Genomic DNA, 19154 nt, shown 5'->3' on the forward strand with positions numbered 1-19154 from the left:
CCCTTAGACTATTGGGAGAATTCACTAAAGTGTTAATCCATGTGAGTTCCCAGAATAAGTACGTGAAGATCCAGTTTACTGCTGATAAATACTGGATAATCCATCAAAGGCTCCTGTAGCAGACTGTTAGCATCTACATCAGGGGCAATCACATACGCCAATATGAACACAATATAACCTTTGCATAACAAAACCATACCAAGAAGGTATGAAGTTTATGACAATAATAGGTCAACACCAGAATCAAATGATGATTGATGGGTCCAACAACCCATGGGAGTTTTTCTCTTACTTTTTCACTCTGGCCAATCAGCATTTACAAGGGGAAGAGACTTGTCAGTAGCATCAGTTACAGACTGATGGGAGTTGGAGTGTGACATTTGGAGGCAGTGACAGTTAGCTTGGCAGAGGCTGAGATTGGTGCTCATTACTCGCCTACCATACTGCAAGTTAATAGTTTATTTTAGTGCAGTGGGGTGGATTGGAGAAGCTGTATTGACTATTGTATTACAGGGACTGCAGCAGTCATTTTTCCCCTGTTCCTGAGTAGGGTTTAGTTGATTAAAACAGTTGGCCATTTATGCTACTAGCCAAACCTGCATTTTGTGGACAACTTATTTTTTTAATTATCTTTCTATCATATCATCTATTATTTTTCATTGATAAATAAATATTGGTGACAATAAATAGTGGTGACAATATAATATGTATAATAAATAATATTGGGGAAATTCAGTCCCCCTCCACAGGGCTGCATGTGCCTATCATCTGCCAGTGCCCAGGCCCAGTGCCCTACTGCTACTGCTTCACCTCTTTGACCATCTGGAGAAACTTTTTTAATTTCTATAATGAAAGGTGAGTCTAGAAGGTGTCAGGGACCTCCTCTTTTGCACCCCCCACCGAATATCATTCCGAATAAGAAAAAGCCCCCTAATTTTGTGGAACGGACAGGAAATAAAATTTGTTGCCCGAAAACGAATGCAGCAAGAACAAAGTGAAAGTATCCAGAGAAATTTTGCTTGCTGTGCACGTCTAGTAAAAACTGCTACAGGATGACAATAATAAAAGTATTAATACATTTTATGTAATAAAGCTGAACAAATAGGTTTGATGGATGATCTCCTTAATCTTAACATGATGTGAGAACAAAATACAATCACCGAACGTATACTATTCATAGACGTGTCAGAAGTCCAGCATTTCAGGCTGAGCTATGACATTTGCTAACATAAGATAGTAAAAGATTTTGCAGCTAATGTATTAAAAGTATTAAACTAGAATACCGTATTTGCTCGATTATAAGACGACCCTGATTATAAGACGACCCCCCAAAATCTGAATATTAACTTATGAAAAAAAGAAAAAGCCTGAATATAAGACGACCCTATAGGAAAAAAGTTTTACCAGTAAATGTTAGTTCATGTAAACTATGTGAACAATTGTTTGTTAATAAAAGCTATGATTGAGAAAAATATTTTGTTTTTATTTCCTATTTTTTTTTTCAACCTGCCCCCCCAGTTATGCACATCTGCCCCCAGGCTTGCCACTCTGCCCCAGAAATGCCTTATACCCCATATATGCCACTGTGCCCCATGATATGCCTTTTAACCCTCTAAATGCCACTGTGCCCCATGATATGCCTTTTAACCCTCTATATGCCACTGTGCCCCATGATATGGCTTTTGTGCCTCCAGAAATGCCTTATACCCCTATATGCCACTCTGGCATTTAGGGGGTTAAAAGGCATATTATGGGGCAGAGTGGCATATAGGGAGGTAAAAGGCATTTCAGGAGGCAGAGTGGCATTAAAGGGGTTAAAAGGCATTTCACAGAGCACTCTGCCTCCAGAAATGCCTTACACCCCCCATTAAACACTCCCTCCTCCTCCAAACTTACCGGTGCTTCTGAGTTGGGGGGGCGCATAACACAGGAGGGTCCAGGTCCCCTGCATCTGAGTCCCCGGTGCTTAGTCCGGGCAGCATGTAGAGCTCCACGCGAATCACGTAGAGCTCTCCACGCTGCCCGGACTAAGCACCGGGGACTCAGAAGCACCGGTAAATTGGAGGGGGGGGAGGCATAACACAGGAGGATCCAGGTCCCCTGCATCTGAGTCCCCAGTGCTTAGTCCGGGAAGCGTGTAGAGCTCTACGCGATTGTATCGTGTAGAGCTCTACGCGATTGTATCATGTAGAGCTCTACACGCAGCCCGGACTAAGCACCGGGGACTCAGAAGCACCGGTAAGTTGGGGGGGGCATAACACAGGAGGATCCAGATCCCCTGCATCGCTGCGGGGGATCTGGATCTTAGTCTCATAATCAGACCTATTTGAGGTCTGATTATAAGACGACCCTGATTATAAGACGAGGGGTATTTTTCAGAGCATTTGCTTTGAAAAAAACCTCGTCTTATAATCGAGCAAATACGGTATATTTTACAATGGCACACTTTCAGCACATAATGTATTCACCGTTTATATGCAAAAAAGGCCAGAGATGTTACAAGTTAAATGGATCAAGGCCCTTTAACCTCATGTTGGCCTTGAGGGATGACCAATGCTCAGCACATGAAGGGTCAAGACTATTAAAACGTGCAGGGTGTTATTTATTGTTATAACTGCGATATTGTGAGTAGTTTTATTTCTAAATTGTCAGTTCTGGAGTACTTGAGGCAATCAGATTTCCCTTTAATTATTGGCCGCGTTATTAAGGTAGACGACACACGTCGTTATAGTGGAATTGTGTTTTCCAATTTGTGTTGAAGAGATCAGTCCTGGAAATTTGGAAACCAAAATAACGGCATCTTAAGTGTGCAAAATCGTTTGCTAAAATTATGTTACAAAATAGTTAACCCAAGGACATGACTATGGGTTGTTGATCCAGTGAAAAATACCAGATTTTTGGTTCCAAGAAGAAACTTTCCCCTTCATTACATTTTGAGGTTTTTGCCTTCTTCTAGATCAACAACAAGCTGAGGTTGATGGGCTTGTGTCTTTTTTCCCCCCAACCTTAATGGCCATATTAATATTTACTAAAATTCAGTACTGAGTCCAAAAGAAATGGATCTGAATGTAAGATGCTGCTGAACACCAAGGGGCTCTTTTTCATAGCATGTTTGAATGAATCCTTGGATTCCACAATCCTGAGTGGAATTATTTATGCTAGACAGGGTTCTATGACCTGCCTGGTTCCCTACCCCAGCAGCAGGGCTTGGTACAGAAATTCCAGTGTGATGGCTGCTCAGTGATTATTGCATGAAGACAGGGTCATGTCTGAAGATCACGATCGCACCACTCGAGATGCCACTCGCGTACAGTCACACCCACCAAGCCACCCACATCAGCACCCAGGAGCTCCTCGCTGCTGAGGATCTGTTCAGTCAGACAGTGCTGGCTGTGTGTGTGTTCGTGTGTATGTTAGTGTGTGTGTGTGTGTGCAGCTTCTTCATTGTCTGTCTCCTCCACGTTCGCCCGGTCTCTCCTCCCCCGGAGGAGGGGTAGCAGCTGGAGGGAGCCCTCTCCAAACCCTGGCAAGCCTCAGGATGCACAGAGGAGATCCCTGACATCCAAGGCAGAGGCACCCGGGCTACATACATAGCGACCACAGCCTCCAGCAGCATGATGTCCCTCTCCCCATCTCCTTCCAGTGGGGTGAGGTAGTTTCTCCAGGTAAGAGCTGTTATGACGCCTGTTGCTCTTAAGCTGCATCAGCGCAGGCTCTGTCTCTTCTTTTGTCATCAGCCTTTCTAAGCTTTCTGTCCTGATGTATGATCTAAAACTGTGTGATGTGAGCTGTGTCTTCTTGGGTTTGTGTTCTGTGCACATGATGATGGCTGGTGCATGAAGCCTGTAGGTGTATCGGTATTTAACTCCATCAAGTTTCAGTACTGAGTTGCCCCTAAAGGGAATGATCCCCATTCCAGCACTGCTGCTGGGTTCCTCCTGTACCAGCCCCCCTATCACTATATTTTATATCTGGTAATGAGTTTTCTATGCTTTTAACCCCCCCCATTTAATCTCCAGAATTCCTTCCAACAACTATTATTTCCAGTCTAGAATGTTACATCATCAGCTACAGTCAAAATAATGATTTGGTCATAAAGTGTGTTGTAAGAACAGAACCAAGAAGATGGGCATAGATAATTTCATTTCAGTTTATAATGGCAGATTTACAATATTTGCATTTGTTTGCTTTTTATGCCTTTAATGTTTTGCTAATTTGTTTACAATCTTTCAACAAGCATGCATCTGTATCTGTATATTTATATATGCACATGCATATATATACACACACATATGTAAACAAATATTTACACACACACATATATATATATATATATACAATAGATTTATATACAGTATATGATATGTACTATTCATGTATAGCCTGTATTGAATAATTATATTAGTATTAGTATGTATATGCATGCATATTGTATTATTATTCAGTCCTTATTGCTCATAGATTGTCCATCCTTGTATGATATACAAAAGACCACACACATATATACACAGGCAGTGTTTACACAAATATAAACACATATAGTACTCATATATATTATATCACAGACTCAGTACACCAGGGATCACAGGCTACATAAAGTGTGCTGTTTATAGAGAGGGATATGATGAGGTTATTTATGTGTGTTGAATACAGCTGGTGATTACTGAAAATGAAGCCAAGGCTGGGCACTGTGCCCCTTATACCAACCCTGTACTTGAGGCCACTGAAGCTAGCCTGAAATTAAAGGTCTTCAGGAAGCACTTGCTTAATCTGTGTGTGTTCGGGCATAGGTGAATGAATGAATCCATCTCACTGAGAGGGTAATTGACTAAAATCACTAGAATTAAAGACAAAAAATCAGGTGTTGACAGAGAGAAGGGAATATGTTATGCAAAGTGTGCAGCAGCCTGTGGTTTTGCTAGGTATATTGTGATCCTGTAGCCACAACAAAGTATTATTTATCCATAGTTATGTAGGAATCAGCAGGGTGCAAAGAGGCTGATGGGGCTGTGCATTATGCAGGTTGTTTTTGCAATCAGACTCAGTGAGGAGTTCTGAATTTATAAGAAAGAAGAGCTTGAAAAGAAAAAGAGTTTAAAAAACAAATCAAAGGAAGAGAGAGAAAATTGGAAGAACAGATAAAGGCAATGAGATTAGCTTTGATTGGAAAAGAGAAAAATCAGTATCTGGCAGCTCCAGGGACAATGGCAGAGGTATTTCCTTTTATTTACTATGCTTATAATGAATACTAATTGTTTCTATATATATTTCTATGTTATTAACTACTTTAACTTATCAGATGGTAACAATATATAGGAATGACAATGTGTAATGGATTGGGGTACAAGACATACAATGCAATACACAACACATTTTAACTTGCCAAAATGGGGCAACTAAAATACTTTTAAAGCTGTTCGTAATTCTGTTAACTATTTCGGTGCTTGAAAGATAGACGTAGCACTGTTAAAATTTTCGTTATGTAAAGGGTTAAAGCTTGGCTGGAATCCTGGTACTGGAACATTTAAGTTGATGCTTTTCTTTTCTCAAATAGTGAATAATTTTAGTAAAGGCAGTTGAACTACTTTCCTTCTTCACCTTAAATTGTTATATTGATGTATTGCGAGCAGTAGAAGGATAGCTTTCTGTGGGTAACTGTAAAGTAGTATTTAACACACAGGTTACATGACAGGGTCATGTAGGAATATTGAAATTCCGTACTGATAATTCTTTATACAGTTATACGGTGTTTTATTTAAGTCGCATAAGATCTAAATAGAAGAACTGGTAATATTTCTTTAATGAGAATATCCACAGTGAAATGCCAATTTATTCTGCTGGGTCTGCAAATTGTTCTCATTGTCCCTTAGGCCTTTAACACATCAGTTTCCAGTTTATTTGTAGATACATTGTTTGTGAATGACATTGTGTTTGTGTATAGCGCACAACATGCCTTGTCTCTTGAATACAAGATAAATGCTATTTTTGAACAGCCTGACTACCACTAGATATAATTTTGATATAATGCATGTAACTGGACCACCGTCTGATTATTGTTCTGCAATATTCATTTTATTTTAATGATGTCCACTTTATTCTGATGTTCCTGATCTGATATTTTGTTTTTCTTGAATTATTCTATTTTTTTTTTTCAATAGAAAAGTATCTGTGTAGCGTTGGGGGAATTTCCTTTGTAAGGTGTCTTTATGCTGTTACAGTGAAAACAATTGATTTCACAACGCTTGACTGAATACTTGCTGCTGTGGGTTGTTAGCCTAAGTATATCGTATATTAAACTGGGCAATTTCTGCCTGGCTTCACCAGTCTCTTATGACTGGAATATTTTACAAAAGGAAAACTGCCATTAAAATTACAAATCAGGGTTGCCGTTAATGAACCATGCATTTCCTGCATCTGGATTATGAAAGGAAATACAAATGCATGCAATTTTCTCCTGCTAGCTCACATTTTAGCATTGTAAATGGGTGAATGAAATAATAGGGGGACTCGTTTTCTTGCATGCATCAGTGTTGGATAATTGTTATTATTTTTCCTTGTGTGTGTATAAAAACCTTTACTAGTTCTCATGGATAAGGCAGGGCAGAAAAAAAAACCCAATTAAAAAGTAAAAAGAGATAAATGAAAAAAGGAAATAGTATGGATGTGACATCTTTAAATTAATAGTATATTTAGAATGTCCCTGGATCCTTGATGCTGATAAAAATTCAGTGAATTTAAAAAAATGTAATTTTTTAAAAAAACTTTCTTGTCTTTAAGAGATGCACATCCAAGTGGGATGGGGACACATTTTTTTGAAAGCTTTTTTCAACTTGTCAACAGGTAAAGACATTCTGAGTTAATTGTGACATACAAAAACACACACATACACATACAATAACAAACTGGTACAAAAGGAGAAGAGGGCCCTGCTCTTGCGAGCTTACAATCTAGTCGGTGGTTGAGGGGCAAGTGAGACAATAGGAGAGGACTGCTTGGATGGGGATGAGTTGATCTGGTTCCGATGGTGTTGTAGCCGCTTTCTGCAATGGTACCTGGTATGTCGTTTCCCTCCCGTTTAACTTCAGTGTAACTCTTACATAGCCACTTATAAGGAGGCCACTCGGGGAGAGGCCACAGCAGCTACATTTCCAAGCAAGCTTGTTTCCGAGTGAGGTCTAGGAATATATAGGGCTTCCTCACAAGTGGTCAGATAAGGTGATTGCATACAGGAGGCAGATGTTTCACACCTTGGCTAACAAATGCAATTAAGCTAGAGTAGAGGGCACCAAATTTAACCCTTTGATAGCAGCAGGGTATGGAGACAGGCAGGATACAGACATACCAGGTGGAAAACAGGGGTAACAGCAGGAGATGAGGGGTTCAAATGAAATATGGGATATTCATACCTGTAGGAGAAGGAGATATGGTGGACATTAGTGATTGCCAGAGGATGGATGAAAGCATTAGGACCAGGGATGGATATCTGGGTGGTCCAGTGTAACTCTTACATTTCCAATCAAATATCATGAAACTGCAACACAATTTAAAAGAGTTAGCTCTGGTTGGTTTGACCCCAAGACTCTGAAATTGGGGTAAAAACCATGGAACTCCGGGTTGAACACTTACTAGGTACGAATATACGTTTCTCTCTATGTCGGTGGATGATCATCCTCTCCCGGGAACCAGACATTACCTTCAACCATTACAGTGGGACACTCCCATGATCTTGTTATTCATAGCTGTTTCTATAAAAAAAGGATGCTATTTAAATAGAAGAAGATTATATTTACAAAACTACCTGATTTATAAACCAAAACCCTCTAGTGGACAGTGTGGGCTATCCCACAAAAGCCTGACGTCTGCTTAAAGGACTAAAGACTAAAGTGTCTTATTGGGTATTGCAATAAGGTAACCTGATGACACTTAAATTACATTTTTTATTAGACCACATATGCCAATTTCCCACTGTGGTTGGGCCCTTTATTCCATGTTACCCTCTTTCATCTCCTCCCCATCACAATCCTTCTCCATATACTGTATCATCAGTGCCCCTTAGACTTCTAATCTCATACCTTTATCTAATATATTTATTTCCCTGACCTTTTTATCATATTACTTTTTATATTCTCTCTTAAACATTTCCAAGTGTTCACATTATATCACCTTTTCATGATACTGCTGTTTAATTGCTCTCTAATTACTTCCAAGCATTGGAATGGTGTAGCAGTACCAGATAGTATCTTGCACAGTCTTACCTCCTCACATGGACATTGAGCATTCCGTCTTCATGCCTAACAGTTTCTCTCATTAATTTCAGGTTACAACTCCATCTTTAGCCTTTATCATTTATTATTATTCATTGATTTACATAGCACCATACTATTCCGCCTAAGCTTGCTTCCAGAACTTACCTAGTCATGCTTTACAACTCATTGTACTCCCTTATTTTCTCCCAGAAGGGTCCTCTTATTCTTTCACTGCACAAAGGATTATCATGGTACTTTATAACTAAGCACTTCTAATTATTCCCTCATTGGGCCTGATTCCATGACCCTCCTTTACTTCTAAAGTGCTAGGCAGTGTTCGGCCATTTAACTCTCAGAGCGTATAGTGAAAACACGTGCTTACTCAACTTCTTGGACACGTTCAGTGAACATATCTCAGAACTTCCTCATAAGGAAAGCTATTTCCAATTAACAATCAGTGCTTGTCTAAGCAGATCAAATCAAACCTCTGGGTAGCCAATTCAGATAAAGTAACTGAACAATGAGGTTCAATTAAGTTAAACTATCTGTAAAAAATGGGTCCATATACCCTTGGTAGGAACAGAAAGCTCAAGCAAGACAAATACAACTTTAACACAAAAATCCAACACATTGCCAATATATTTATCTGTTTTGCAAATGTTGTGAGCAGTAAACATCTTCAAATGATGTCTATGTTATTTAATGTAAAAATGATGATTAATAATAATCATCATAACAAATTAATGTACAAAGAACATCTAAATAAGTAATGAGTGACACAAATAAAGTAGTGGTGCTAGAAATGCAGATTGGAAAGCCAGACATAGTTTAGTTTCATATTTTGTAGTTTATGTAGGGTTGGATTAGCCTGAATTTAAGTAATATCATATGTATACGATGGGGACAAAAAAAAAGAAACACAATAATAATAATTATTATTATATGGCATTGATATGAAATATATAATATTGCACTCACAAACAGACTCGTGTAAAGACATCCTCTAAAAACAAACAATGGCATATTTTCTTCACAGCAACTTTATAAATAAAGTCGATCTTGGGTTGCTGCTGTACATTTGGAAACTATATTACATATTATATTTTTTATTTTTTTCATTGATAATGATATTTACAAAAACCTTTAATTAATATTACAATGTAAAAAGGTACCAGCATTGAATGGTGTTTTGTTAACATTTTCACTGTGTCGGAATACATGATAGTTTTGTAGAAAAAAGTGTATATATATATATATATATATATATATATATATATAAAGTATATATATATATAAAGTTTGTGATGTAATTATTTAAAAGTACACATTTGTAGCAATGTCACAGAAAACAAGTAAGGCAACCAGAGTCAAAAATTATTCTGACACAGTTAAATTGCCTTGCAGTGCTGGCACCTTTAAATATAAAATATAACCAAACAGTTATGAATTTATTCATAATTATTATTATTATTTTTGCTTTAACTGTTATTGTAATTATTAGTAATTAGTATATTCTATACATACACTGTACGTAAACTATTTATGTATCGCATTGTAATGCTGGCACCTATTAAATGTAATCAGTAAATGAAAGGGTTAATTTGTCAGCGCTAAATTGTATATAAGCTTGTTTAAGTTTACTGAAATTAGACCTGTCTACAAATTTCTAGACCTGCTTTATGATCCTCTAGAAAATCAAACTAAAATCATTTTTAACGTCCTATTTTTTCACAGACCCCATTTAAGTGGAAATCTTTCCATTAGCTTTCATTGCAGCTTTTTTAGCGGTCGTTGTCTAGATTGCACCTCTGAGAATGTTATTTTAAACAGGTAATTGAATCCCAAACCATACTTTATTTAACCCAAGTTAAAATCAATTTAGGTTTAGCAGGTTCCCTGTCTTACTTTTTAAAGCTATTAACCCCTTATGGATCAGGTTTGTTTTTTTTTGATTCCCAGGACCAGAGCAACTTTTGTGTTTGTGCCTTTCTTCAACAGTTATTTCTAGACTTGGGCGCCGGCCAACTCTTCGTGTTCGTCTTCGTGCTCGTCTTCATGGGGAAAAAATCTTCGTATTCCACGAATATTCACCCGTTCCTGTGTTCAGTTCGGGCGAATATTCGTGTATATTCTTTGTGTTTGTTTTTTTTTCTTCTTTGTTTTTTGTAGAAGGGGTTAATACGGGGTTAATACGGGGTTAACGCGGTACTTACTACGCAGCAGCTTTGGCGCCAGGATTTTAAGGGTCCGTACAAGCAACTCTATTGCTTACCGGCAGGGGCCTCCTCTGCCATCAACCAATGAAGTGCACCTGATGGGGAAGGGACCAGGGAGATTAGTAAACGAAGACGTAGACGGACACGAAGATTCTTCGTGTTGTGTGTCTTCATCTTCATGTACGTTTTGCCGCCGCCATGCCCGTTTCTTCGGTATTCGGGCTGAACAACGAAAACGCATCTTTCGTGCTCGTTTTCATGTTCGCCGTAATAATATGAATGCACAAGTCTAGTTATTTTCCTCTTTCTCATTAAGTGCACTCACAAATATTTTTTTTCTATTTTTTAAAACCATATTTATATATTCAAGCCATTATTTTTTATGAAAAATAACAAAAAACGATATATACAGTGTTCACAGTATGCACATAAACTATCCACAGCTACTATACATGTGAAAAAATACCAAAAATATAGGTTAACTTGCCTAATTTAAAAATAAACCAATTTAATTTACATTTAAGTTTTATTTTTTAAGGTTTTTTTTGTTTTACATTTTTACATTACCCAACCTTATTTAACTAATTACCAAAAAACTAGCCTTTACCACACTAACTATCCAATATACATAAAAATTACATATAAATATTAACTCCATGTCAGATAAAAAAAAAAATTCAAATATTTTAATTTTTTTAAACCTGGGTATCTTTTTTCTGTTTAGGATCACAGTGAGAAGGTGACAGAGAACAGAGACAAAGGCAGTGTTTACATGCACTGCCTTTGTCATCTGACTGTATCCGTGCATGTTATTGACTGTAGAAATGATCACATGCACGGAATCTGCTGTAGGATGACCACTGCAGTCATGGAGAGGCCAGCTACAATGGTAACCTGATATGGGACTGGTTTTTACCCATGATCTATCATGTATGTCATCAGTCCTCTAGGGACATCTTTTCAAGATGTACATGGTATGGTATATGGTAATGGTTGCAAAAGGGTTTCTCCCAGACTTAGGTCTTTAGTTAATTATGGCTTAACATTCAGTGATTAAAAACCTTAAAAAAATAGTTTGTTACCAATAAATTATATGCAAATTCAAGAGCAGTTCTGTGCAATTATAGTTACAATTATATCTACAGATACAATTTTAACACCAATATTTTGCAGCTATGTATTGTGTTGTGTCTATAATAGCTGCTTAGGAATAATAACTTGACAAACTTGAATTACATTTCAAAAGCTATATGGCCATTAAGCTTTTAATTTAGAATATTTTCATATGGAGATTGTATTGAGAACCTTTCAGCTATCTAATTGGAAATACTGTGCATGTTCCTTTGTCTTGTGCTATCTGTTTTGCCCATAGCACAAAATGTAGCACAATATGATAATATTTAACAGATTTCATTATCTTACTTAATTGAAGGTTGAAAGATTTTGCTTGGTTAAAACCTTGTCTCATAATGACATCAATATCCTTTTCATTGAAACAATTACATTTCAAAGTGCATGTTGCAATGCCACAGTAATTGTCCATTAAAATGAAGCTTCTTTCCAGTCTTTGCCCGCACTGTTTCTAATCATTATTCTCAATCTGTTTAGAGGATTTCAGATGCCAATTAAACAACCAGGTGTTCTTTAATTAAGGTCCACTTCAGCCTAGTTTGCATAAACTCTAAAATATTGTAACTTTAAACTTTTGTCTTATTTAACTCCTCCCAGAGCCCTCTCTACTGAAGATAGGATGCTCGTGATATACATTCTCAGTAGCCCTCCCGTTCTAGTCAAAGGGTGTAACAGCAGCCAGTAACGCTGTCTAAACTTCTCTTTCTACTGACGTCAACAGGAGTATCGCTAAGGATGGGCGGGAAGGTATGCCTCCTGCTTACGCTTCATGGTTCAAGTGGAGAAAGCCAGGGGAGCAGTCAAATTTTATTTTATATAAATGCCACCACCATTCTACATGCAGTTAAATACGTTGGGGTCCATATAAAATGGACTGAAAATAAAAAAAATACAACTTGAAGAATAGATTGTTCTTTTAATCAAGACAAAATATGGCCCCACTTATACTGTAGCTTCAACCTTTTGTTCTCTGTTCAGCTCTCAATATAATATAATATATAATAGCCAACACTTCACAAAACCAGGCATATACCCCAACACTCATATAAGGGTGCATGTAATCCCAGGACTCTGCTTTGTCTCAATATAGCATATCTACCAGGAAAAGGACACAGCACACCATGGCTAGATAAAGGTCTGTAGGGACTGAAATGTTGCCTGCTTTATGCTGGAATAAATTACCTATTGAAGGTAGATATACAACTCCCAATATTAAGATGTGAGTAGGAAACCAAAGACAAATGCTCCCTCATTATATTGACTGCGCACCAGTAATGGAGAGTTGTGTTGAGGGTACGGGGGACCATTATTCTCTTCTTCAGAACCTACAGAACATCTGGAGGTAATGAAAACTCCCCTTTGTCGAATCCAAGCAAAAAATTAAGGTATTTTAGTGACCCATTTGGTTAATATAGCATTCATGAAAGTAAGCTGTAGAGGGGTAGAAAAAATGAAAATACTAATTAAGCTTAGTCAATGATTATTGCTGCACTACCTTAAATTCCCAAACTAACAGCACAATAAAGAAAATTACAAGTATAACACCTAAGGGGTATTACAACAAGATCAGGATATTTAATTGGTTTGTAAATAGATAGGACCATGGAAACAACTCAGCCAACAAAAAAATGGGCCTATAGGTTTTTATTTTATAATGTGAGTGTATCATGGCTAGGACAAATCTAAAGGGGACTTCTAAGGCTGGAATTAGTGTGTTAGTTTAGGGTTGATAGCAGAAGTCATATGGCCAGTCATGGCCATGTCTAATTTATGTGTGTGCATGTATGCAAGATCTGATAACAGTCCTGTCAAAATTATGTTTTAGGGGTGTTACAGGGGGTACTGGCTATGTCAGTAAATATAGCCCAATTCCACTCATATCATTATATTTATCAAGTGTTTCAGTCTTGTTGGGAGAATCCTATCAGATGCACTAATGTAAGGTAGATTGATGTATACATGGCTTTGCACTTACGCTGTGTTGGCAGGGAGAGACTTGACATAATGTGCGTAGAGCGTGGTGTGGTGTCACATTCCTTCCTTGCTCTTCTGGATACATATGATGTCATTACTCCCCTATAATTAATTTCTGATTTTTTTTTTGTGGTATAGAAAGGACTATTGCTGTTGTATTTGTGGACAGATATCTTGCCCCGTGGATTTTAAATGTGTTTATATTGTTCTCTGTACACTAAAATAACACTAGATACTACAATGTCCTCGGTAGCTTCTTAATTTTACTTCTATGAATCTTCATATATTATAGTTCTGTTGGTTCTGCTAATGTGTCAATTAAATGTGTTGAATTAATATTTAGTCTCTGACTTTTACCAACATGAATCTTACACCATTTAATAAAGTTTGTCTAGATCAGATTTTTTTTCTGGCAAGATTTTTAAAAAAAAGAAATAGACTACATTTCTGCAAACTTGGTAATTCTTTTTAACAGCCAATATTTTTTATATTACAGTGTAGTAATTAATAGCCATTAATAGAGCTACTATAGAAAATGATGGAAAGTTACATAGTCTGCCATGACCTCTGAGGTCTCTTCTTTAGAATATAGTAACTTAAAAACAGAAAATTGCATAAAAATAATAACAGAAATGAAATGTGGTTTTCGGTACAGAATTGAATTATGGTTTTACCTCAGATGCAACATTTCCTCTTTAATATACTTATCGCTGTCAGAAAACCTTATTTGTAGCAGAAAGACAAAATTTGTGAGCTGTTATACATAAGAAGATCTAAACTTGGAATGTTCTACTATAGCGCTGTTTCCAAATATATATCTATATATATAGATATATATAGATATATATAGATCTATATATCTATCTATATATATATATATATATATATATATATATATACATCATCTTTAAGGTTTTGGAGAAAACAACTTTGCAGATTGTTATTATTTTAAAGGATCAACATACAGATGTGAAATCAATAAATCGGAATTTGTTTTAAAACAAGTTTCTCTAGCAAAAATTATAATTTACATACTATAGAAATGTACGATTTAGCTGCACTTTTGAGAAACATTCTGATCATGATTAAAAAGAAGAATTTTAATGTATTAATCTTTTATCATGAGTTTTGCTTCTACCGAGGGGGAATTCTGTGCTATTAGAAAGAATCTGTTCAGCAACTTGCATGCTGCCTTGGTTCGCTACAGAAGCGGTCATTCCCTGTAGTAATTCTGTAGTAAATTGAATTTTTAAAAGCGACTTGAATAAGTAATTGATTTTAAATTTGAGTTTATGGAACATGGTCAAAATTATTCTACCAAGCAACCGAATGGGTCTAATCAAAAGAAACATTTCATTGGTTGCTACAGTGAGAAAGCCACGTCTCAAACTATGAACTGAGATGACATTTTGTACATAACCCAACATAAGTATGATTTTAGCTCACCTGAAGCTTTCGAGGCAATCACTCCTTGAAAGAGAGTGCTTCAGGCAGGCATGCCATTGTTATGTAGCTTTTATGTAATGGCTTTTAAATAAAATTGGTCTGACAACTGCTTTTCATTTCAAGAGTTTCGTACTTCCCTTCAAAAGATAGCTGATTACTTTTGCAAAGCACAGTAATGTACCTGCGGATGAGGCCAGGCAGTAGCAGGGGAAAGCTGGTACCTTTTGGCCAGGGGAGCAGGTAAAGCCAAGTTGCCCTGTCAGCCTCTTGCCCCCCATCTTGGTAACATACACACTGGCACGCATTTTACAGTTTCTCACACTAACACATACACACTCATGCTAAAAAAATATGTACGCTGACACACTCAAATACACATTTACACATGCACATGCTAACACACACACTTAACAGTGATGCTCACATTCTTTCTCACACACTCATGCTAACACATACACACTCACTGTATCATGCATGCAGGCATACATACTTACTCCCTTTCTCTCTAACTTCCTTATCATCTTTCTCACTCTCTCTCCCTGCCTGCCTTCCTTCCTTCCTCACTCACCCCTTCTGCTCGCTCTCTCTACCTTCCCTCACGCTTGTAACTTCCTAGAGGCTTCTTTCTTGCACAATGCATGTGAGCAGCTGCACTTTCACCAGAGGGTCATGTGACCCCCCCTCGGAAGTAGGATGGTCCAAGTTGTTCATGCTCTTTTTTGAAAGTTTTGAAGTAGTTTACAATCTAATACTACAATCTATTATTCCAACTGGAATACCAAAATGTAGCTGGTCCCACCAGTTAATAGTTTTGTCATTAATTAACTACATCTTACTGTAACAAATGCTGTCCTACTTGCAAAATCATCATCAGCTACTGTGTATAAAAAATACATATTTTTCAAGAGGATAGTTAGAGATAACAGCAATTTACAATTCAACAAGCATCTATGCATTATAAATATAATCTAGATCATCAATAATCAATTTATAATTGTTTTTATGTTAAGTCAATATACTAAATGCCTTATTTTAAAGACATTTAAAGACGTCTGTCTTACATAAAACTTACTACAGAGGTCAAAATACAAATGGGCAATATTTGATCTCCCAAAACAGCCCATTATGGAGGCTAATCACTCAATGGATTGATCCCCCCTAGTTTAAACAACCCATTGATCTCGCTGTGAGAATGAGACATTAGAGATTTGGAAACACCTTTCCCTTCTATAGTAAAAATTAAGAAATAAGAAAATATCACAGAGGTCTTTGGGGTGTCTTGCTGACACTCTGCCCACTGAACAACAGACTGTAAGATGAGACCTGCTATTAGTATTCTGAAACTACAGCATCATGGGAAATAACCCATGAGATAGCTAGAGGGAATAAACATCTAACGTTTCATTTAAATTTATCTGTCATATCTTTGAAAACAAAGCAAAACACATAGGCATACATATTAATTTTTAAAATCCACAGTAAATGAATTCAGAGCCTTTTTTGCTGGTAGCATTCTATTAAAATGTCAGTCTACAAGAATTCGGTGTTGTATTCATGGTCACAAACCTGAAATAGCAAAAAAAAACAGACAATGAGATAGCAAATTCTATAGTTCGTTGAATATACTTTATATATTTTCAATATAATATTATTATTTTTATTATTATAATTAGTTGTAAGACTGGGGCACGGGGCAGGTGAAAAGCACAGGGATAGTTATTGGACTAAAGCAGTGTATTGTGCATCTGCCTTCTTTTTGTGCGCCAACTCCCATTCTTTTTCAAAAATTTTAGATCAAGCCCCCAAAAAACCCCGTAATCCATCCCTGGACAGAGATTGCTGTTCTTGGTTACTTGCTGTATTTGCCTCAGCATATGGATGGTGGGCCTTCAGGACAGCTCCTTTATCTCCAAGTTTGGGCTGTATTTCCACTTCCTGCCCAATTCAACTCTCACAAGCTCTTGAGAAGGCCGAAGGGATGATACCTCAGCAGCAAATTTTTCTGGAACGTTCCCAGATATGAGTAGTTTGGTAAATTTGTAACTTAAAAACAAGCAAATATATGGACAACTTGAGTTCGCTGTAATGGTTTTTGTCCCCAAACAGATTGACAAAAACAGGGAAACGAGAAAGAAAATAAGGATAAAAAGATCAAGAACTTGCTTAATTTGTTGAAAGATGTAAAATGATTATATAGTAAATTAGTTAATTAAACACATTTGCAAAAGAAAACTAACATTGCTAAGGGTAAGCCTAGAGCTAGTAGTGCCTGGGTGCAATATACTCCTAATTAAAATACCCACACATACTAACACACATACTTGCTCTAACACCCACTCATTCTCGCACCATACATTTATACATATGTACACTCTCCCTCACACCACTAACCCTTGGCTCACCCCGACACTATCATAGACACAATCATGGTAACATTGTACACTAACACACACGATAACACCAGACACCGCACTAATGCTAACATTATACACATTCTAAAACGATATGCTTACACAACCACATGTGAACACCATACACTAACACTCTATTCTCACACACACTAACACCATATATTAACACACACTCACTTGAACACCACACAATTACACAAGCACTCACACATTTCCTCTTACACCGTACACTTACACACTAACATATACACACTCTAATACAATACACTTATACATACATGCACTCCCACTTTAGCAACATCAGACCCTCTCTTCCACTCTTATCTTGAGAGTATCCTTGTCTTTACTGCAGCTTTTACTCTAAGTGCAAGCTGCGACCCTACTACCGCAGAGCCAGATCACCGGGCACCTGGGTCCTTTAGCGGACCTTTGCTTTTTTACTGCCATCTTTACCTTTCAGTATATCTCTTTTATTGTCATGATTATATTTTTAATAGATACATTGTTACCAAATATATGTGTGGATATATTTTATGATAACTTCTGGCTAAATTTAGAATTAGCTTGAATCCATTATTGTAAAAGAAAACTAGCATTAAGAGGAACTCCCGCTATGGTTTTTCTCTTTTTTAATACCAAAAACTGTTTAAAAAATGTGTAATTTTGTGTTTCAGCAATGTGTTTTCACAAAGTACAATGTTTGTAGCAGCTGTATAGTGGCATTCTGTTGGTCCAATTCACTAGAAAGTCCTTATCATGCTGCCTTGTGGTATGAGATATAATATCTTAGTCTTAATCAACCAGAGTACCCCGCTAACTAATAAGGGTTTGTGAGGAAAGAGTTTGGAATGTAACCAAAATATCCGCTATTTACAATGGGACCTGCAGAGCAACAGATAAACAAATCTGTGAAATAAACAATGTGAAATCAAACCAAGTTCTATTCGATGCTACATCACGTTACTATGTGCCTTTCCTTTTACAAAAGCAAGAACATCTTCCTCCATGATAAAAAATAAACACATTTCTATTGATCTATCTTTTGAAACAGCAGATAATTACACATCACCTATTTTTAGAAGCATGATTTGAATCCATATCATTCTTCTGTTTGTGTATTTAGAAAGGTATGACTATGTCAGATCATCTGTTATTTTTATCATTGGCTTTTGTAAAGCAGAGGGCTAGTCATCTGGATCACCAAAATAAACATAGGCTGTTTTCCTCAATGTAGGTGATATACCATTTAATGGAACCCGTTGTCTGATGGGAAAGAAAAAAACTTTATTACGCTGAGGTTCTGGGGTAAAGTTCTAAATTTAGACCTACCCCCTTGAAGCCCACAGGAATATCCATGCAGATTGTCTCAGATTTACATTGAATAACTATGGCCAATTGTACTATATGCAACTCATCCAAAGCTTTTAAATACTCTGGAAAAGAGCAGCAATTTGACACCCGTTCCATGTCATTGTTACTATATGTCAAGGGAACATGTAATGCCTCCAACATGGCATGGCTGTCTTTAACACAAGGTCCCTTGGTCCTGTACTTTAGAGGCTCACAGCGGCTATGTCTTAGGCTCCCTCAACAGCAATGAGGTCCTAGAGGTGGAGGCCTGCAAAGCGGGTTAGCACAAACCTTTCTGCTGGGAATTCCTCCTCTGTGGTTTACACACAGCGGGATGTTGCTGAGTTCTTGGATTGGACATCATGTTTTGAAATTTTGCA

The 19154-nt window shown here is 37.1% G+C and overlaps 1 protein-coding gene across 1 annotated transcript in view; it reads left to right on the forward strand.

The window, feature by feature from the left end:
* The first annotated feature begins 3476 nt into the window (after nucleotides 1-3476).
* Nucleotides 3477-19154, forward strand: part of LRRC3B (leucine rich repeat containing 3B) — a 67295-nt gene continuing 51617 nt past the window's right edge. Inside the window, exon 1 of the mRNA XM_053467998.1 lies at nucleotides 3477-3665. The gene's annotated coding sequence lies outside the window, so the exon portion shown is untranslated. The remainder of the gene's footprint in view (nucleotides 3666-19154) is intronic.

This window comes from Spea bombifrons, chromosome 5 (genome assembly GCF_027358695.1).
Source record: "Spea bombifrons isolate aSpeBom1 chromosome 5, aSpeBom1.2.pri, whole genome shotgun sequence".
Taxonomy (NCBI): Eukaryota; Metazoa; Chordata; class Amphibia; order Anura; family Pelobatidae; genus Spea; species Spea bombifrons.